Below are 22,869 nucleotides of genomic sequence, written 5' to 3'. Positions count from 1 at the left end.
GTACAACTGGGTCATCTCAAATCGTAACTTATATCAGAGTCCAAGTTAATCTTGTGTGAAACATAGTCAATACTAGGCTGTTTCCCAGGATCCAAAAATGGCAAAAGACCAGATGAAAAAGATCTCACCTTTCTATTTTCTGGCCAAACCACACCTGGAATATTGTGTCCAAATTTTATTCCCCACAATTATAAAGGGACTTTAACGAATGATAGCATGCTCCAAGAAAGCGAAATTTCTGAAATCCATCATGAATGAGGTCTTCTTAGAAGACTGAATTTAAAACAAAGATTTAGAGAGGGACAAAGCCCATTCTTATATGTTCCACACGTTGGCAAAGCACTGGGATTATTTTGAATGGTCCCAGAGGAAAGGGCTAGAATGAATGGGTAGAGGTTACCCATGGAAAAACCTCAAATCACAGTAGCAACTTAAAAAAAAAATTTTAATGCCTTAAATCTGACCCAAAATATAGTAGAAGCTATCCGGAGCAGTAGTGAGTTCTCCGATACCAAAGGTGTTCAAGTAACACCTAGATACTCACTTTTCCACAGGGCTATCGCAGGGATTTCTGTATAGGCTGGAGATTGTTAGATGACTGCGAAGGTCACCCAGCTCTGACATTCTCCCCTGCTTCCCTGAAAGCTGCAGGCCCCGGGTGGCAGCATGGCACAGTGGTCAAGAGCATGGTTAGGGAGAGACGTACACCCGGGTCCCAACCCTAACTCTGCAAACGTGGCCATGGGTTCTAACATCTCTGAGCTTCAGTTTTCATTTCTAAAATAAGGATAATGGTACCTACATTTACTGCTTCTCCAGGAAAGATAAAACAAGTCTTCCTCACTAGTCTGACAACTCTGAACTTTTTTTTAGGTGTATCCAGTGATGATCTGATGCTGTGTCTTATTTCATTTTGATTTGTTTTTGTAAGAGCCTGAGAACTTAAAGCAGGCTACTAATGCTTTCAGTAGAAAATAATCTGCAGGGGGAGATATTGGCAATTGTTTGGGCATCAGGAGAAACCTGTCTGCATATGTTGAGTCAGGAGCTTATTCTGTGTACAGGTCATCAGCACAATTCCCAAGGCCCTACCACGTGGGACCTGGAGATGTCAGACCTCATGTTGGGCACTCAGACTGCTAGAGATGAAAACAGCTGGCAGAAGGGCTCTCTTGGCTAAAGAAGGGGAGCAAACTGACCCGCGACAATTCTCAGACTCAGCCAAGAGCATAGTGCACCCTGACCTTTGCCTAAGATGGCGGAAGAAGTGTGTGGGGAGCATGGAAGGAGGGATCCATCAATTGTGAGGAAAGACAGGGACAGGTGAATTTCCAGCTACACCGCCATACTGACCTCAGTCATATTCAGTCTCAGCTTTCCCCCTTGTCCAAGAATGGAGAACCTACAGCTTATTCCTCCTATCCAATTCTTTCTGGTGAATAAAGCAAGCTTGCAGCTCCTAATTGAGAGAAGTCAGCCCCACAAGGCATGCCAATAAATGAATATGCACTCCAACCTACTGGCGCATTTCTGAACTTTGATATCACTTCTCAGGAGCCAAATTGCATTATAAGCAAGTGCTCAAATTTGTAGAAATTCCACAGATGGAAACAAGGAAATTATACTCCCTTTGTTTGGACTTTGGTGGCATCACAAACCAGAGAAACTTTCCATCACACAACCTCCCCTTAATATGAATATTTACTGCCTGTGTCCCTTGAGTAATATCTTTTTCTTTCATACTCTGTTCAATTTCAAGTTTCAATTTCAGTAATTTTATTGACATGACAACGTACACAAATGCTGCTGGGGTTAATCCAAGAATGCTCCGTGCTGGGGCCCGTTTTATGTCATCTCTGTCTTTCCTATTATTCTCCATCTCTCATTTGGTGATAGGCTGTCACAGAGCAGGGAGGTTATCTGGCTGTCCTTATTTTCCCTGAAAGTTATGGAGAATTTTTGCTTCTTAGAAGGCATTCTATTGCCCTTTTAGACAGTTGGATAAAAAGTGGCACCATCCATTTTCTTCACACAGAAGGTTCCTTTTGCATCTCCCTAACCCCTGATTACCAAGTCTATCTTACATAAGTTTAAAATTTTCTCCGGTAATTTGTTTTTTGTTGGTTTGGCTCATTTTGTTGTCATTGTTCTAATTTTAATTTTCCATTTTTGCTTTGGAATTGTGGATCTTGTATCTGCTAAAAGTATGAAGTATGTATTAGTTGGCTGGGTTGTCATAAGAAATTACTACAAACTTAGAATGGCTTGACCTGCTCTGTTTCCAGCCTGGGTGGGCTCACCCCTCCTTAGGCAACCTGGTGGTCCCCTTCTCCCAGGAGGTCACCAGAGTGATGCCAAACTGAGTGCAGATCGGCATAGCACACTACAGCCCAGAACTCCTGGGCTCAAGCAATCCTCCTCGGATGGCTTAAAACAACAGAAATTTGTTGTCTCCAGTTCTGGAGTCCAGACACTGGAAATCAAGGTGCTCTTTCTGAAGTCTCAAAGTGGGGGGAATCCTTCCTTACCTCCTCCTAGCTTCTGGTGGTTGGAATCCTTGGCATTCCTTGGCCTATATAGGTGCGCCACTCCAATTTCTACCCCCATAAGTGACATTCTCCCTATGTCTGTCTGTGTTCAAATTTCCCTCTTCTTATAAAGACAACAGCTGTTGGGGCGCCTGGGTGGCTCAGTGGGTTGGGCCGCTGCCTTCGGCTCAGGTCATGATCTCGGGGTCCTGGGATCGAGTCCCACATCGGGCTCTCTGCTCGGCAGGGAGCCTGCTTCCCTCTCTCTCTCTCTGCCTGCCTCTCTACTTGTGATCTCTCTCTGTCAAATAAATAAATTTTTAAAAAATCTTAAAAAAAAAAAAAGACAACAGCTGTTGGATTAGGGCTGACCCTAAATAAGTATGACCTCATCTTAACTTGACTACATCTACAAAGACCCTGTTTCCAAGTAAGGTCACATTTGCAGGTAGTAGGGCCAGGACTCGAACATATCTTTTAGGGGGACACAATTCAGGGCATTTGATGGAAAAAAAAACATACAATATGGCAGATGATAGGGCATTTGGTGGAAATAAAACAATCTGTTAATGTGACTCTTGGGTGTCCTATTCCAAGACAATAAACAATACAATCACACTCTGTGGCTTATAGCCTGAATTTTAGAATATTCTTTTTTTTCTTTTTTTTTTAATTTATTTTCAGTGTAACAGTATTCATTGTTTTTGCAACACACCCAGTGCTCCATACAATACAAGCCCTTTCTATTACCCACCACCTGCTTCCCCAACCTCCCACCCCCCGCCCCTTCAAAACCCTCAGGTGGTTTTTCAGAGTCCATAGCCTCTCATGGTTCATCTCCCCTTGCAATTTCTCTCAACTCCCTTCTCCTCTCCATCTCCCCATGTCCTCCATGTTATTTATTATGCTCTACAAATAAGTGAAACCATATGATACTTGACTCTCTCTGCTTGACTTATTTCACTCAGCATAATCTCTTCCTGTCCCGTCCATGTTGCTACAAAAGTTGGGTATTCATCCTTTCTGATGGAGGCATAATACTCCATCGTGTATATGGACCACATCTTCCTTATCCATTCATCCGTTGAAGGGCATCTTGGTTCTTTCCACAGTTTGGCGACCGTGGCCATTGCTGCTATAAACATGGGGGTACAGATGGCTCTTCTTTTCACTACATCTGTATCCTTGGGGGTAAATACCCAGCAGTGCAATTTCAGGGTCATAGGGAAGCTCTATTTTTAATTTCTTGAGGAATCTCCACACTGTTCTCCAAAGTGGCTGCACCAACTTGCATTCTCACCAACAGTGTAAGAGGGTTCCCCTTTCTCCACAACCTCTCCAACACACCTTGTTTCCTGTCTTGCTAATTTTGGCCATTCTAACTGGTGTAAGGTGATATCTCAATGTGGTTTTAATTTGAATCTCCCTGATGGCTAGTGATGATGAACGTTTTTTCATGTGTCTGATAGCCATTTGTATGTCTTCATTGGAGAAGTGTCTGTTCATATCTTCTGCCCATTTTTTGATATGATTATCTGTTTTGTGTGTGTTGAGTTTGAGGAGTTCTTTATAGATCCTGGATATCAACCTTTTGTCTGTACTGTCATTTGCAAATATCTTCTCCCATTCTGTGGGTTGCCTCTTTGTTTTGCTGACTGTTTCCTTTGCTGTGCAGAAGCTTTTGATCTTGATGAAGTCCCAAAAGTTCATTTTTGCTTTTGTTTCCTTTGCCTTTGGAGACATATCTTGAAAGAAGTGGCTGTGGCTGATATCGAAGAGGTTACTGCCTATGTTCTCCTCTAGGATTCTGATGGATTCCTGTCTCACGTTGAGGTCTTTTATCCATTTCTAGTTTATCTTTGTGTACGGTGTAAGAGAATGGTTGAGTTTCATTCTTCTACATATAGCTGTCCAGTTTTCCCAGCACCATTGATTGAAGAGACTATCTCTTTTCCATTGTATATTTTTTCCTGTTTTGTCGAAGATTATTTGACCATAGAGTTGAGGGTCCACATCTGGGCTCTCCACTCTGTTCCACTGGTCTATGTGTCTGTTTTTATGCCAGTATCACACTGTCTTGGTGATCACAGCTTTGTAGTAAAGCTTGAAAACAGGTAATGTGATGCCGCCAGTTTTGTTTTTGTTTTTCAACATTTCCTTAGCAATTAGGGGTCTCTTCTGATTCCATACAAATTTTAGGATTATTTGCTCCAGCTCTTTGAAAAATACCGGTGGAATTTTGATCGGAATGGCATTAAAAGTATAGATTGCTCTAGGCAGTATAGACATTTTAACAATGTTTATTCTTCCGATCCAAGAGCATGGAATGGTCTTCCATCTTTTTGTGTCTTCTTCAATTTCTTTCATGAGTGTTCTGTAGTTCCTCGAGTACAGATCCTTTACCTCTTTGGTTAGGTTTATTCCCAGGTATCTTATGGTTCTTGGTGCTATAGTAAATGGAATAGATTCTCTAATTTCCCTTTCTGTATTTTCATTGTTAGTGTATAAGAAAGCCACTGATTTCTGTACATTGACTTTGTATCCTGCCATGATACTGAATTGCTGTATGAGTTCTAGAAGTTTGGGGTGGAGTCTTTGGGGTTTTCCATATAAAGAATCATGTCATCTGTGAAGAGAGAGAGTTTGACTTCTTCCTTGCCAATTTGGATACCTTTTATTTCTCTTTGTTGTCTTATTGCCATTGCTAGGACTTCTAATACTATGTTGAACAAGAGTGGTGAGAGTGGGCATCCTTGTCGTGCTCCTGATCTCAACGGGAAGGCTGCAAGCTTTTTCCCATTGAGGATGATATTTGCTGTGGGTCTTTCATAGATAGATTTTATGAAGTTCAGGAATGTTCCCTCTATCCCTATACTTTGAAGTGTTTTAATCAGGAACGGATGCTGGATTTTGTCAAATGCTTTTTCTGCATCAATTGAGAGGACCATGAATTTTAGAATATTCTTACAAGAGATACTTAAGTCTGGAAGTGATCCCCCATTATCCCCCCCAAAAAATTGTTAGACATTCCTATGTGCACTGTTCACTGGAGTCCAAATACACAGAATCTGAGGCAATATCGACATAGATGTAGTGAAGTGCTAATATCTTTGAAATTCACCTCATGCCATCTCCTATACAGGGACCCAGAAGATACAAAATCATCAGAAGTCAAAAGAGAAATATTGCACCACAGAATTCCCTAAAATGTGTGTGTGTGTATGTACACATACTTTACACATTCTTTTCATTAGCAAGCCTGGTTTTTCGAGGTTTTTTTTCCCTATATAGGATAATTGGCCATCTCTATGCCAATAGCTCTGATGGCTCAGAGAGAGGTCTCACTTCTCCACCATGAAGGTCCAAAAAGCAGCAGCTATAAGCATCTTGTGGATGTTGGGGTGTGCTAGAGGACATTGTCATCCTTACTTTGCTGGCATGCCCATCCTGTGCCATCCTCATCAACCTCAGTCACAGCAGAAGAAGTCCCTGGGCCCGGACTTTCCCTCAACTCTCATGTCCAACTGATCCCTAAGCCCAACCTTTTTCACCTCTCTCCTGAGTCTCTTCTCCGCAGTTCCTCCATTTTTGTAGCGCTTAGGTCCTTGCTGTCACCTTCATTCCTCATCTGGACAGTTGGAACAGCCACTCATCTGGTGACTGCCACAAGGCTCATCCTTTCCAGTGCCCCTTCCACACTGAAAAGAGGGTCTTTTCAAAGTCCCAACTTTTCAATGCCCAGAAACCTGCTTAGGTTCCTCATCCCTGAAAGCAGAGATTCTAACTGGTGTGCATATTAGAATCACCTGGAAAGCTTGTCAAACTTAAGATTGCTGGCCACACTCCCTGAGTTCCTCATTTGGTGGCTGGGGTGGGGCTTGAGAATCTATACCTCTAACCCATTCTCTGGTGGTGCAGGTGTGGCTGGTCCAAGGCCCATACTTAGAAAAGCTCTGGCCCAGAGAATGGAGTCTACACTTCTAGGAATACAGGACAGTGTGCCCAGCCCTGCCTGTTTCTCCAATTTCAGTTCCTTTCATTCCCCCCACCGACAGTTTAAACTCCAGCAGAACCATCTACTTGTTTCCCCAGCAGACAGAATGCGGTTTCCTGTGGCTGGCACATCCCGTTCGTCTTGCTAGCAACAATTTGCTTTCCCACTTTATCTGTCTTCAAAACTTTGCCTCAGCATCTCTGCCCCAGTGAGGTCTTCAGAAAGGTCTTCATTTGTCTCCCATTGGGTACTACGGTTTTTCCATTTTTCTATATCCCCGAATCCCTCCATAACTGGACTGTGGGATCCTTGAGGGCTAGACTCATACCCTTTGCCTTGCTGCCTATAATACCCAAGAGATGCTCTATCAATACTTGTACTTCTGCACTTCACCAGGAAAACCGGCCAAAGAAGTCTGGCATTCAATTATCTATACTCTTCCTTTGTGTGGCTTATAAATCCTCCATTTCATCTGCAAATAGGAGCTCTCTTAGAATTCTACTGGTGGTCATCCAAACTTGGAAGACGAAGAAACATGCAACAGGGTCTGTCTATGTCTAGGGCTTTTCCTTCAGATACTTTTATTGATAGAGAAGAAAAGAAAATATAAAAGTATGTCTGAAAGAACCGTGGCCCTACTCAGAGATAAACCAAGGAAAAGACTTGTACCACAAAATGAAAAGTATAAAGATAGTGGGAAACAACTTGGGTTGGTTTAACATCAACCGAATGAGGAGGAAATTTCCACTCACAGAAGCCCATCATGGTCTGCACACAACTCCAAGAAAGCCAGCCCAGCAAGCCACCACAGAAGGAAGGTGCATGTCAGGAGACCGAAGGCAGCAAACACCCATCCCCAAGAAGAGGAACAGGGCTAGAAGGGACACCTGGAGGGGAGGGTTTGGGTTTTGTGTTGCACGACTGGATGTTACTGGGGTTCACCAGACCTGCCACTTCACCGGCTGATCCCGGTGAACTCAGTTCAGGTAGTAATCATGGGCATAGTCATACCACCTTGATTTTCTGCCAGCCAGTCCACATCACTGCATATGAGAAACCATGGACTGGCAAAAAGTGAGAGCTCCCTCTCCCAATGCCCGGGGCTGGAGGAGTAGGACCAAACCACCCAGGCACCCTATTGTTTGGATGACCCTCCTGGCCCTAATCTCCGCAACTTGTCTAGAGAGAAAGAAGAACAGAAAGCAGGAAGTTATGATTTCCTACATTTGGAAAAAGAGAATCTGATGTCACCCTTAAGCTAAATATTGAGATTAAGATAACTTTGTGCTGGTGGTTAGCCCAACCTCGTCAAAGGGAGACTGTGATTTCTAATATTACTGAATTCTTTCTCTCCAAGTACAATAAAGCAAGTGACTCAATCATCATTTTAGACCCTCTTTTGACCAGGTAGAAGGAAGAAACAACCTAGTAGATATTGTGCATTCCTTTCTGGGTAACAGTTGTGGGAATATGAGCCAGGAAATGGGGGAAGATCTAACTACAAGGAAGTCAAACTTATTAGGGTTGGGGGCTGGTGTGGCAAACATTCTGATCTATCAGCCCCCAGAGCTAACTAGGTATTCCTGTTTCCCCAGAACACAGTTAAACTGGCAAGTGGCCCAGGTCCCTGCGGGGGAAGGTCTATGGAATACTTACTACACATCTGTGCAGTTACACCAGAAGGTCCGTCCTGAGGGAGCGTGGCATTCTATTCAAAGGGTGGACTCAGACTGAGCTGCAGCTGGAGGAGGAATGTGGTTTTCTATTGTGGAAGCTGAGATGAGCCTTTGTGTCATTTTACAGGCTGAACAAAATCCTAATCTGTTATGAATCTGCCATCACCCCCACCCGTCATCACTACCTTGATCTCTTTACCATTCCTATAAGTCAACCCATCCCATCATCACCTCAGCCTTACCGCATATTATAGTAATGACCCTATTCGCTTCTGACCCTAAGTGCAACCTCCTGGCCTCTCTCATTCTCGAATCCCATTATCCCATTGATATTAGGGAGCTTGGTTCATAACAGCATCTCCCATAGTTGGCCCCAACCTCCAGAGGGTAGTCACCACCGAACTTCTTAAAGATGCCAGTGTTCCCATTAGCTGTGCCTTCTTTACCGCCTTTGTGAAGAGGTACCCTCAGGGCCCTCCAAAGGACCACAGTCAAAGTGATACTCATGTATTACATCATAAATCCATTCTAACATGCCCATCTCTCTGAGCCCCCCTGACCCCTTCCCTAAGCACTGTGCCAAAGAAATTCTGGCTTCTTCCTCTCATAAAACCCCATTACTGTAGGCCAGTGGTTCTCAAACTTTAGTGGGTATCAGAATCACTGGGTAAACCTATTAAAACACACTTTACTGGGGTCCACCCCAGAGTTTCTGATTCAGTAGAGAATTTGCATTTCTCCAGGTGAGGTTGATTCTGTTATTTTGGGGAACCACACTTCGAAAAAAAACAAAAAACAAAAAAACAATGAACTGTAATCCACCATCAGGCACAAACTTCAAATAGCCATCCCAGAAAACCATTAGGACCAACTTCAAGAGCAAATATTTTATAAGGCTTTAATGAAGTTTTGAAAAGCCAGTCCACTCTACAACCCCTATCATCATCATCATCCCTGTATTATTCAATAGCCATGGTCACCACATATCACAAGTAAACCTCATTATATCATTATAATGCTGCGGTCTCCACAAAGTTATTCCTTCTGCACTTAATGCTGGCGTCGAGGGTCTTATTCCCATCTAACTGGTGAACAGCACAGCTCCAAAATGCCAGTCAGGGCTCTGTTTCCTGGGTCAGTTGCTGGTACCAAGTCTTCAAGCAGGAAACAGAGCCTGAGGCAAGGGCCTTTGGGGTTTTCCTTAATTAGGGCATTTGATCTGGGGAGGTGGAAATGAGGGTCTAAGGAAGTAAAACGGGGTAGGAGGAGGAGTGCCTCCAGGAACAGCAGATTCGCCAGCACTGGTGATCTGGCTACTTGATTCTGTGGCACCTTCCCTGAGAAGCAGTACATGGGCCACATACCAGGGGCAAAAGGAGGCATAACTGACCCACTGGATCCCCCCTTGCATTAGAAAAGGTTCATCTCGGGAGGGAAACCTGAGCTTCCAAGGAGCTTCTTACTTGAGTGGGGATCTTGCAGCAGCACCAAAAGTAAAACCCTGGCGGGGGGGCGCCTGGGTGGCTCAGTGGGTTAAAGCCTCTGCCTTCGGCTCAGGTCATGATCCCAGGGTCCTGGGATCGAGCCCCGCATCAGGCTCTCTGCTCAGCAGGGAACCTGCTTCCCCCTCTCTCTCTGCCTGCCTTTCTGCCTACTTGTGATCTCTGTCTGTCAAAATAAAATCTTTAAAAAAAAAAAAAAAAGTAAAACCCTGGGGCACGAAGACGCAGGCAGGAGACGTCACACAGAGAGGTTAAGCCTGTAAAATCCAGTGGGGCTCACACTTACTAGATAACAAAGTGACAATTAGAACAGGAGACAAGCCATATAAGAAATATTTAATACGAATCGTGTACCAAACGAAATCCCTGCTCTCGAGAGCTTACTTTATATTGGCCAGGAAGGTGTGGGAAGACTGGACATGTCACAACTAAATTAATGTATTCATAATGTGGAAGGCTCATCAACAATGCTATTATAGGAATTTAAAAAAAAATACAATCCCTTCAAAAAGCATGTTTTTTTCAGTTTTTATTTATTTATTTATTTATTTGAGGGCCGGGGTGGGGGAGGCAGACAGGGAGACTGTGTGGAGCCCTATGTCAGCCTCGATCCCATGACCCTGAGCTGAAATCAAGAGTCAGAGGCTTAACCGACTGAGCCACCCAGGGGACTCCCCCTTCAGAAAGCATGTTTGAGAAATATGAGCTCTTGGTGCCTGGGTGGCTCAGTTGGTTGAACATCTGACCTTCTTCTTAGGTCATGGTCCTGGAGTCCTGGGATCAATTCCTGTGTCAGGCTTTATGTTCAGTGAGGAGACTCCTTCTCCGTCTCCCACTCCCCCTGCTTGTGTTTGTGCTCTCTCGGTCAAAAATAAAAAGAAAAGAACAGGACAGGACAGTAAAGAAAAGGAAAGAAATATTAGCTCAGATGTTACCATCTATTACCACTAAAAGGCACACAATTAAGAAACTTGGGTCACTCTCTTATGTCTTAGGCGAGTCACCAAATGCCCCTGGATATCAGTTCTCTCATCTTTAAAATAGGTGTGGTAATACCCTCTCATTTTTTGACACCTTTATTGAGATATAATTATCATACAATGGACTTTAAATATTTAACATATATAATTTAATGAGTTTTGACATAATGTACACCCATAAAGCTATCATCAAGATCAAGGTAATAAACATACACCTTCCTCCCAAAGGTTTCCTCTCCCCCATTTCCTCCTACCCTTTCTTGCCTTCCCTGTCCCCAGGCAGCTGGTAATCAGCTTTCTATAGATTATTAGGCATTCTCAAAATTTTATATAAATGGAATCACAGTGTGTACTTGTATGCATGTGTGATTTCTTTCACTCAGTGTAATTATTTTGAGATCTGTCATGTTGTACTGTGTATCAATAGTGTCAGGCTTCAGTAGTTTCTATGTTTCATTTTAGATCATTTCTAGTGTTCAAGTTCACTGATCTTTTCTTCTGCAATGTCCAATCTGTCCTTAATTCCATCAGTGAATTTTTCATCTCACACATTATAGTTTTAATCTTTAGTTCAATTTCAGTCTTTTTAATATTTTCTACGTCTCTGCTAAACTTTTTGTCCTTGACTGTGTGAGTTCTGAATAGGTTTCAGTTGATAAATTTTTCTTCTCATTATGGTTCATATTTTCCAGTTTCTTTGTACAGCTGGTAATTTTTTTATTTGATGCCAGACATTGTAATTACCTTGTTGGGTGCCCGATATTTTGTATTCTTATAAATATTTTTGAGATTTGTTTTAGGATCAATTAAGTTGCTTATAAATTGTTCGATCCTTTCACATGTTAAAGATTTGTTAAATGGGATATAGCTACCTAGGATTACTTATTCTTACTACTGAGGAAAGATCCTTCTGAAATCTCTATCCAATAGCATATGCATCAAGATATTTTCCATTCTTACCATTCGGAACAGGTATATCCCCCCACTCTGTAGGAGCACTGGGCACTACTACTCTAATCCTTTTGACTGATTCTTTTCCTAGCCTTGGTTATTTTCCTTACATTCAGGTACTGATCAATAATTGAGAGAGACCCTCTGCAGATGTCGGATCCTCCGCAGACCCTCTGCCGTTCTCTCCTTGTTGGTATCATGTTCTATAAACTCTAATTGCCTTGGTCTCACCAGACTCTCAGCCTCCTTAACTCAGGGAGTCTGCTGGGCTCAGCCTGGGTACCCCTTCCCTACACCACGGTCAGCAAGCTGGGTCAATCAGAGAATCATCTTGTTCACTTATCTTTCAGGGATCATTGTCCTCTGTTGCCTGATATCCATGTCTTGAAAGCCATTCTTTCATACATTTTGGCCATTTCTTTTCTTGTTATTTCAGTCAGCAGAGTAATTCTGATCCCTGTTACTCCACCTTGGCCCAAAGTGGAAGTCCTTTATAATCCTTCTAAAAATTAGCAATAATATATTTGAGGTTCATAGCCCAGTTCCTGGGCTCTTGTAAGCATTCAGTAGTGGCCATAATTATGGTGGTGACAGTAGTAGAGAGTGGTGATGGTGTTGATGTCCTCATTATGACTATTATAACAAAGTTTCTTCAGAACTCAATAGCAGATGAATACATATAAGGACATATTAGTAGCAAAAACAGATTTCTGTCCTATGAGAACTCTCCAGTGTCTCTGGGTGGCTCCAGGGAATTTGGGGAATGTGCTCACAAACTTCTCCCAGTAACACTGTTCTTCCTCTGCTATTTATCTTGGTCATTCATCACTACTCCTCAGGGCATCTCAGACCCTGCATCTTCCCCATTGTTGCTCTGTTGGGTTCACAGTTTCATCTGCATCTCTGCTGACCCTTATGGTCTCCGTCACTGCCCTGACAGGCACTGTGGGCTCATTCCTGCTCTTCTGCCCAGAGATTTCTGCTTTGTTGGATATAATCTTGCCCACTTGCCTCCCTGGAAAGTAACAGCAATACCCCAAAGACCCCCTGATGTCAAAGTGCCATAGTGGTCAGGCCCAGTTATGGGCAGACCGTTTTCTATTTGACACCTGGTTATAGAGAAAGTGAACTGCTTATGCTCCGATGTCTGCCAGATGGTTTAGAGCATCGGTCCCTTCAAAATTTACTCTCAGCCACCCTAATGTCCACAGGATAGGAACACTCATTGTCTCTGCACTGTTCACTGCTGCAACTCCACACATAACACAGTGATGAGTACATATTAATGCCTCAATAAAAGTGTTTTGGATGAATGCATGAGTCCAATGCAACTGGGCTCGGAAAAAGTATGAGTACTCTGCCAACAACAAAGGCTTTTGTTCTGGATTCATGAACTATGTCTGCCTCCTTCTCCCATCAGGGTGAGTTCACACAGGAGCCTCATCCATCTCCATTACACACAGCTATCTGGCAGAAAAACCCCTCCAATTTTCCAGTCATGCCAAGGAACCTCGACTACACCATCAGGCAGTAGCCCAAGGAGTCACTGCTATCATATTTCCCATCTTAAATAATGTCCGGCTATGTCGTCCAACCAAGCCTGCCAGACAGTGTTAAACAATATGCAGCAGAGGATAACTACATAGTCCAAAGAACACAAGGCTTGCAAAATAAAATGCCCCAAACTGGCCCATAAAATTTAACATTGTTTTCCTTCTCCTTTTTCCAAGACGATCCCTTGTTGGTGCAGAAAAATCCAAATTGTAAAGATATCAATTTCCTATCCCCTGTTACCATTGGTAAAATTCTAAAGTAGATGCAGAAACCTTTCTTTGACCACTTGATTTCCTTTTGGCTCACCCAAGCCAGAGGGGTCACACTCAGACGGAACCCCCTCGGGTTCCTTCTTCAGTAGCCATGATCTGCTGCACCTTCCCCGGCAGGCAATGATACTCTTCCTTCACCTTCCCACTCAGTCTCCCTCGTGCTCCATTTCCTCGAAAATCTAGGAGATCGATGTTGAGTTTCTTTTCATGTGTCTGGTGGGAGAATGTGTTGAGTAAGTGATGGGGTTTACGGAGGGCACTTGTGATGAGCACCGGGTGTTTTATGGAAGTGCTGAGTCACTAAATTCTACACCTGAAACAAATATCACACTATATGTTAACTGGAATTTAAAAAAACACTTGGAAAAACAATCTAAGAGATTAACAGGGGATACATACGAACACTGCCTCACCAGTTCTGCCTCACAAAATGGTGAAAATACAAGAAAATCCCTATGGTAGATGTGCTATTGAGCTAATGTCTCCAGGGAATTCGGTGTCAGTCACAACCTAGAATTACCTTGTCATAACCACACTGCAGGGTCATGATGAAGGACAATCCCTGCTCATCACAATCCTGGAGGTGGCCTATTGACTTTTGGAATAAAGTCAGCAGGGAGCATGCTGGCAGTTCATTGCCAGAGTTAACTGTTTCCTGACACTCTGGCCATGTTGAGGGTGATGGTGATTCCAGAGACGTCTTCCCTGGGCCCTCAATCTGGAGTGCAAGCCCTGCCTGTCTTCTCAAGCCTACTAACACACGTGGAACAGGAGATCTTGGACATCATTCTCATGGTCTTTGAGTCTGCCTCTCTTGACATGTTAAACCTGCCTCTCTTCTGCTGCTAAACCTGCTCCTGCCTCCTGCACTGCCAAGCTGTACGAATTGTGTGAACTCTGCAGCCCCAGTACGGTTAACGTACACAGATGGCCTGCAGTCTGTGTAGCCCACCTATTGATCAGAGGTCATCGCTACTAGTTCTAACCCTGTGTGTCACAGACTTACTTGCGTGGCAGGCCATACCCCAAGCACCCGAAGCCTCAATGAAACATGCAGTTTGATCGAGTTGAGGTACTGCTAGAAAGCTGGGATCCATTACAGAGGCCTGTGGCCAACAGAAGAAAATTGCCACTCTTCTGCTAAATTGAGGCAGGAACCTGCATTGGTGTCAAATGTCGCAACACCCTTAGCAGGCCAGCCTTCCAGTGTGAAATGATCTCCGGACAATGAGACATGAGGATAGTGAACAGGGCCTCCATGGTCATTTGGTGACTCCAACCAGTCCCACACTTAGGGGAACTAGGGCAGGGAGAGGCCTGCTAGGTCTTATGCCATGCAGTGAAAACTTCTCCAGTTCATACCATGGAAAGTGATAGGAGCTAGTGGCTTAACACCTGACCTCTAGAAACATGAGGACCTGTGTTTGAATATCTGCACCACCATTTCCTAGCTGTGGGACTTCAGAAATTTTCCTCTTAAACCCTCTAAGAGTGTTCCCTCATCTGTGAAACGGGGATGATGATGGAACCTACTTTCCAAACCGAGAATTCTACATGATGATGCATTTAAAAGCACTTGTCACAAGGGTCTGGGTGGTGGTCTGTGTGCTTGGTAAACGGAAGCAGTTAGGTCGTACGAAGAGTGTATATTCATACAGAGCTGGCCTCGAACTCTAGCCACACTGCCTGCTCAAGCCATCAAGACACACAGCCTTTCTGAAGCTCAGTGTCCCCATCTGCACAAAGAAGAGAAGAATAATTACCTTGGGGTGTTGTTGGGGGAGGAGATGAGATGTTTGTAAAGTGGCTGGTACTAAGTAGACTCTCTATGAATGGAGCATAAAAATCCTGCCAAACCCCATCTAGCTGCTTCCCGGGACTGTACCTGTGGTACAGAGATTCCTTGCTGGTGGCCTGCCCCTGGCAGCCATATCTCTGCCTCTCTGTGCCTCTCTGTGCTTCAGCCTCCGGCCAGCTTCTTCTCTAGGGCTGAGTACCCTCCCTTCATCTTCAACCTTTCTTGTCCCTCCCTTGTCCTTCAAAAAAAATGTTCCCCTTTTCTTTAACTTTTTATTAGTTTTAGATTTACAGAAAAGTTGCACAGATGGGATAGAGTTTTCGAACTTGGTTTCCATTATTCACTGCTTACATCAGTAAGGTACACTTGTCACAACTAAAAAACCAATAGTAATGCATTATTTTTAACTAAAGACCATACTTGATTCAGATGCTTTGAGTTTTTATCTAATGCCAATTTTCTCTTCCAGGAGATCATCCTGGAAACAAGCTTACATTTTGTTGTCATCTCTCCTTAGGCTCCTCTAGACAGTGACAGTTTCTCAGACTTTCATTGTTTTTAATGATCTTAAAATTTCAGATATCTTATAGAATGCCCTTTAGTTTAGGTTCAGCTGATAGTTTCTGGTTTCTTGGGAAAAGAAGATCTTTGCAGAGGTAAGGTGCCATTCTTGCAACATCAGATCAAGAGTAAAAGCTATCAGTGTAACTGATCACTACTGACACTGACTTTGACCCCCGTGAGGCAGTGTTGTCAGATTTTTCCACTGGAAGTGACTCTTTATTCCATTTTTCCATACTACGTTATTTGGAAGGACATCACTTGCACAGCCCACACCTAAGGAGTGGGGAGTTGTTCCACCTCCTTGAATGTAGAATCTCCACATGAATTATTTGAAAGTCTTCTGTGTGGAAGATTTATCTATTCTCCACCATTTATTTATTTATGCAATCATTATTTATAGGAGTATGGACTTGTGGGTATTAGTTCTATATTTTGGGTTATAATCTAATATTAATTTCTTTTCTTGGTCAATTTGTTCCTGCTTTGGCCACTGGGAACTCTTTCAGATGGTTCTGTGTCCCTCTGACATACCCCATCATTGTAGGTTTTGAACACTTTCTTTCTTTCTGGCACTACATGATTCTCCAGGCTCATCCTGTGTATTTCCTGCTCCAGCCCTAGGATAAACCATTTCTCCAAAGCCTGGTTCCTTTGACCAGAGAATGGCATTACAAACTAAGTTTAGACTCTGGATATGCTCATTGCTCCTGAAGCGTCCTTGTGTCTTGGCCTTCTTCAGCTGATAGAACAAGGAAATATATGTGTGTGTATATAACCCATTTACATATATGTTATCTAAAAATATTTCTCTGTATATTCATTTGTATCTATAGTAAAGCTAAATGAGATCATAGATCATAGATCTCATTCTAACCCAGAACCACATGGGTCCGCTCCTCCCTTGTTTACGACCTACCCCTTCACCAGTGAACATAGAGTGGCTTCAGAATGTTAGTCTACTTTGCCAGCTACAGAACTGTTTGTGCATGGTTCCCTTTGTTTTTAGCCTTGAATCCTTTGACTTTAGTCTTTATAGCGAATAAAGTAATTTCCAAAGTTACTAAGGTCAGCGTCTTTTCCCTTACACCCTTCCCTGGTAAGCACTGCAAATCTAACTCCTTAAGACTCTGTCTTCTGTTGACTTTGTGGCTTTCTCTCCCTCAGGTAGGACAGGAAGGCTGGAGGGACATTCCTCTCCCTCCACTGGATAAGGTTCCAGTATTGTTCTCCAGCTGAGTCCTCTCACAGAGAGAAGCTTTTGCTACGCGGAAGGTTTGGGCCTGGCTTTACAATGAATGTTCCTTTCCCCCGCCAGAGCCACGGGAGATCTTTCTACCATTCTCACTGTGAAAATACATTGGGGTTATTGGTGTGAAAGTCTACAAAAAGGTGGAGGACACTTAAGATGGCGGCCCACAGGGGTCTGTCACTGTCACACTAGCATATACTCAGCCTCCAGCAAATGACTGAAATTACCATTTAAATGTTCCTGCTAGTGTGTGACTCCAGTGGCTTCTTCTCTGATAAGCAAACCATGGTTGCTTGCTCTCTCTATGGATGCTCCTGTCTCTCTAGATTTTAGAGCACTGGTTTGCCGTGCAACCATGGTTCTTGGTGAGTCCAAGAAAAACTGAAAACTGATTTTCTGTTTGTCTAGCTATTCTTGTTCCATGAGGATGGGACGGATGACTTCCAAGCTCTTTAAATGTCGGAGCTGAGACTGGAAATTCTCTCTCTTGTCATCGGACTGCCTTTCCTCATCTGTTCACCTCACCAGTCTTCCAACCTACAAGCCCTGCCCCATCCATCCTCTCTGTCAAACCTTATCTGGCCAGTCCCCAGGACTTCTCCCTCCTCTCAACCCTTATTTTATGTTCAATTCATTGGACATTTACTTATGAGCTGGTGTAGACCTCTTTCATGTCTTAAGCAATTATTATTAAACTATTATGATGATTCTATCATTTTTCTCACATATTTATATAACCTGAGTGTCCCCTGGGCCCGCCACTTACAGATCCTGGCCAAGGTCACTTTAACAGTATAGCCCTGATCTGCCAAATCAATGGCCCCCACTCATCAAATGTTAGGCTTCCTCAGTCTTCCCACCTTCCTGTATCTGTGGGAAAGGTCCCGATCTATGGGAAGGAGGTATCTCATGCACGGTTCAGGCTGCTGCCTCCTCCTCTGTGGTCCACCCTTTCTTAGCTCCCTGATGCTCTGGCCACATTGCCTGCCACAATCTACCCACCATCCACTTAGACACCCCTCCTTGATCTCCAAGGGACAAGCAGGTCTACCTCTGACACCCCATTACTAGTCTTACAATCTCCTGGCCTCACACTTTCCCAATAGAGAAAATGCATGCTTTTCTGGAGTCCCAAGTAATGGCTTTTGAAGGTAAAGAGTACCGTGGTAAGGGAGAAAACCTGCTTTGGACCCCTAAGTCCTGTTTTTGGGGTTTTTTTTTCCTTTTTTCCCTCTCTAAAGAGACTTTACTTATTAATTTAATATGTTTGCACCATAGATAAGAAGCAACCTACAAAGTCTGCAGTCATTTGACCATTTTTAATATATGTATCCCTTCAAAAGCTCTGTACTATTGGACAAATATATTTTTTTCTCTCCCTCTCATGCTGAATAAAAGCTGACTGCAATTCTCTGATGTCAATTTTTTTTCCTTATGAACCCAAGTCAGTCAACTGTGGTTTTGAATTTAGAAGATACAAATATACATACCGCAGTTACACGTCCATGCCAATGAAACTATTTGGTTTTTTGGAGAACTTTTTCATATTAGATTCATCTGTTCACTGGAAACCCCCATAGGTTTCTTTGGAAACAATATATACCTGACACTCAACTTAGGCACTGGATTGCCTTTTTTTTTTTTTTTCACTGACTTTTCTCACTTCTTTTGCCTTGTTAAAATTACTGGTCACCAAGCCCCTTATGTGTGTGTGTGTGTGTGCGTGTGTGTGTGTGTGCATCTAATTTTTAGTTTATGCACAAGTCAGATCACTTACAACATTATTTAATTCTGTGATGGGAGCACAACACAGTTTTCAGTTTTAATGTCCATTATTCCCTTCCCACCTAGGAAGTAGATGGGGATGGGTTCAGATACAGCAACAATTTGCCTCCTGCCATACTCAGGTTCTGCTGCTGGCCCCAATACCTGTGCTGGTCCCTCCCCTAGCTCAGGGGCCTTGCTGTCCACACCTGGCATCCACTGGAGCCCGAACAAATGTGTGTAGGTGCCTGAACCATAATGTGGACAAGATTCAAGTTCTGTGCTTCTGGGTCACTGTGAGTCAGAGGAGAGGGCTTGATTGTAGAAGACTCCTGTAACCCCAAAGGCTGGCATATCTGAACCTTAGCACTGATCTTGCTGGGACTACAATTTTTGGTTTTTTGTTTTGTTTCTCAGGAAACTCTGAGCTTCTTGACACAAGGGCTGAATCTCCTTTCTCTCTAGGTCCTCACTATCAAGCACAAGCTTGGCACCACAAAATGTATTACTTAAATTGATTTTATTATATGTACGCCAACTTCAATTGATCATATGGCATGATAAGATAAAACTTTATTATGCACTTTCCATACTCCATCAAAGAATTAGGGAGAAACAAATTTGAACCCTAAGCTGTTTCTTGTCAAGTTAATACAGAATTCTTTGTGACATAATCCAGGTAAGGAAGGTGCAGATATTATTAGCATAAGAAGGCCATGGCACTAGTTGGCAAGAAGTAGAATCAAATTTGAGCTAAAATGTAGAATATGAACTTCTTTTATGGATCCAGGAAGGTCAGGGAGAGGTTTCAGGAAGAAACGAATCCTCACACCAGCAGCATCCATTTTGTCTTTGTCATAGAAGTGGAAGTTACAAGAAGGAACTAGTTCTAACCCTGAGTTCCAGCCCACCATCGCCCCCAATCTCCCCATCAGGGAAACAGCTACACTAACACTGAGCCCACTCCTCCCCCACCATGTCACCTCCTCTAGGTAACTGTAAAAAGGGTTGCTTGGGGTGGAGGAGCTAGACGGTGTGGCTGAACCTTGGGGCAAACAGGAAGGGAGTGAGAACCCAAAAGAAGAGTGAGAGAGCAGAAGAAATCAAGGAGGAGAGGGGCAAAGAGTGAGGTCACAAAACACACACAGGACCCTGACCCCATCTCCACCTCCCCAGGAGGCCCAGGTGACCTTGAGCCAGTGAAGGTATCATAGACACCTGAGCTGCCTAGAACTTGTCATTGTGAGTCTCAAATGCTCACCCACAATGATATGAAAGATGTATTTTTCTCCTGAAAAAAGTGAATGCTCTATTTCTGAGGCAAGTAGACTTAATAAGCCAAGAATAAAGAAATATATGAGCTAAAAGTCTATAAGTACACATTGAGTGACCTCAAATCAGAAATGAGATGGCTGGCTGAATCCTTAGCTCTAACTGAACAGGACCAAAAAAGCTTAGAAAAGACTTAGTAGAGCTGCTTTTGAAAAAAAGCATCAAACAACAACCAATCAAAGTTCTAGGAAGATTTTTTTAAGGAGTTCACAGCAGAGATAAAAAGAATTTAAGGATGATCTTAAGCAAACATGAGCTATAATGAGGAGCAGTCTAAGTCAGAAAATGAGGGAGGTGGGAGGGAGGCCAGCTGGGAGGAGTGATTACAACTTTCAGATGAGACCCAAAACAGTGGGATGGGGCATCTGAGGGCTCAGTGAGCTAAGGTGGAGCAGGAAATTCAGGTCCAAACCAGACAAAATTAAAGGTCTGTCAATGTGTGTGATGTTGTTTCCCTATGCAAAAGTGTTGCACATGTTGTAAAAAAGACATAGATGGTGCCTTGAGGTGCCTGTAGTAAAATGCAGATGGAGTTGGTGCTTTGACACTCTATTATCTTAGAGACATCAGATCAGTGAGCCTGGTCTTTGCCCCTGTTCTGAACTTGGGAGGTCATATGGCACAGAAGGCTGCTCTTGTGAAAGTCAACCCAGCTTGCCATATTGCCAGACCCCATGGACATTTGAAGTCCTCATCTTACTTGGCTTCTCAGTAATATTTGACATTCCTGATGCTCCCTCCTTCTTGAAACAAACTCTTCCCTCTAACTCCACAGCACAACACACTTCTGGTTAACCCTCTACCTCTCTGGAAGCTGCTTCTCAATCTCCTTTGCCAATTCCTCCTCTTCTATCCTCAGATCCTGGCTCTACTCCCCAATTTTTCTTTGCCCTGCTCTACTCTCTCTGAGGATCTTGTCCATCCCCTGGCTTTACACACCATCTGAGATCAACCCAGATCTCTCTTTAGAACTCCAGACTCATAAATTCAACCTCGTGCTTGACATCTGCATTCAGAAACCTCTCAAGAATTTCAAAATCCCCATGCCCAACACTAAAATCTAAACTTCCATCCCCAAACCCGTTCCTCCCATAGTAGTCTCTAAACTGTTGTTCAAGCCATAATCCTCTGTTCCTCTTTAACCATCAGCACCCTGCACCAACAATTTGTACACAAGTCCTATTGACTCCAACTCCAAAACCCACTTCCATCCCATCCACTTATCTCCATCTCTATAGCCACCTCCCTGCCCCTGGCGTGGGCTACTGACCTACCTTCTTGACTGGTTCCTGGCTTCCCCTCTGACCCCATCAGGCGATTCTCCAGACAGTTAAGTAAGAATTTTAAGTGGCTTCCCATTGTTATGAGAGCACATTCTTAATTTTTTTTTAAATGGCCCAAAGATCTGCATTACCTACATCCACCTGCTTTTTCACATAACTCTCCAACCTACTCACTAGGCTTCAGTTCCTTGAACTTAATGAAGTCTTTACCTTATTAAGGCCTTTGCAGGTGCTGTTACTCCCACCTTTTGGAATATCCTTCCTCCATCTCTTAGTAAGATGAGCTCCTTCCCATGCTTCACGTTCTGCTCCTGAATCCAGTCTAAGTTGACTTTCCCCTCTCACAGTTGCCTGTTCTTTCCATTTTCAGCATTTACCACAACTCTTCGTTACGAAGGTGGCAATTGACTCTTCCGTGTCCACACTGGACAAGGACCACTGCTGTGTTTACCACTGTATAATGGTACATATATGTGGTATATTTGTCATTAAGTATATCATACTTGTCATAGTAGGTATATTATAGTAAGTATATCATAGTAGGTGCTTAAATTGAATGAAAGAATCAATAAACAGTCATTGGACTGGTCTTTGAAGGGAAACACAGGACCCAGGGCTAAGGATGAATGGGATAGCCCTTTGGACAAAAGAGTTGGGCAAGGCAGCTACAGAGCAATGAGAGATGAGATTACTCAACAAGGAATTCCAAAATGACAGGAAGCTGTGGGACAGTCAAGGCCACAGTGTAGTTGTCAGCCAGAAAGTAGACACAAGAGAGGCCTAGAAGGGTAGGAAAGACTCATGAGAAAGGCAAGAACCCAGGCCTCTCTGCAGAATGGGGCGGTGCCTGGGGGGAGAACAATAGCAGAACACTGACTGCTGCCCTATGCTCACACCCAGTGTGAAATCAAGCCTTGGAAGTGAACCTGGGCACAGAGAGACTTCCAGATTATAGTGAGGGTCTTCCTTTCTGGGAGTGGGCCAAGTGATGGGGAAGTAGAGATGCAGCGGCCCAGATCCTGAGCTCATCTTCTGGTACATTCTGCTCAATTTGCTCCTAAAGAGCTGGATTGCTCCTTCCTTATCTCTGCCTTCTGGTAGTGGCCGGCAATCCTCAGTGTTCCTTGGCTTGCAGCCCCAGAACTTCACTCTCTGCGTCATCACATAGCCTTTTCCCCTCACGTGCTGGTGCCACTGTGTCTCTGCTTTTAAGGATACCGGTTAACTTAATGGAGGATGATGTCATCTTAACATTTTATCTGCAACAATTCTATTTCCCAAAGGGTCAAAATCTGAGGTACTGAGGTTAGGACTTCAACAGACCTTTCTGGAAGACACAGGTCAATCTGCAAGGATGCATGTGGGAAAGGCATTGTGTCCCTGAAGTCTAAAGGCAAGATACAGAAGTCCAATTCCAGGAGA

Source organism: Meles meles, chromosome 4 (assembly GCF_922984935.1).
Source record: "Meles meles chromosome 4, mMelMel3.1 paternal haplotype, whole genome shotgun sequence".
NCBI classification, from domain to species: domain Eukaryota; kingdom Metazoa; phylum Chordata; class Mammalia; order Carnivora; family Mustelidae; genus Meles; species Meles meles.
This window is presented reverse-complemented; position numbering follows the sequence as displayed.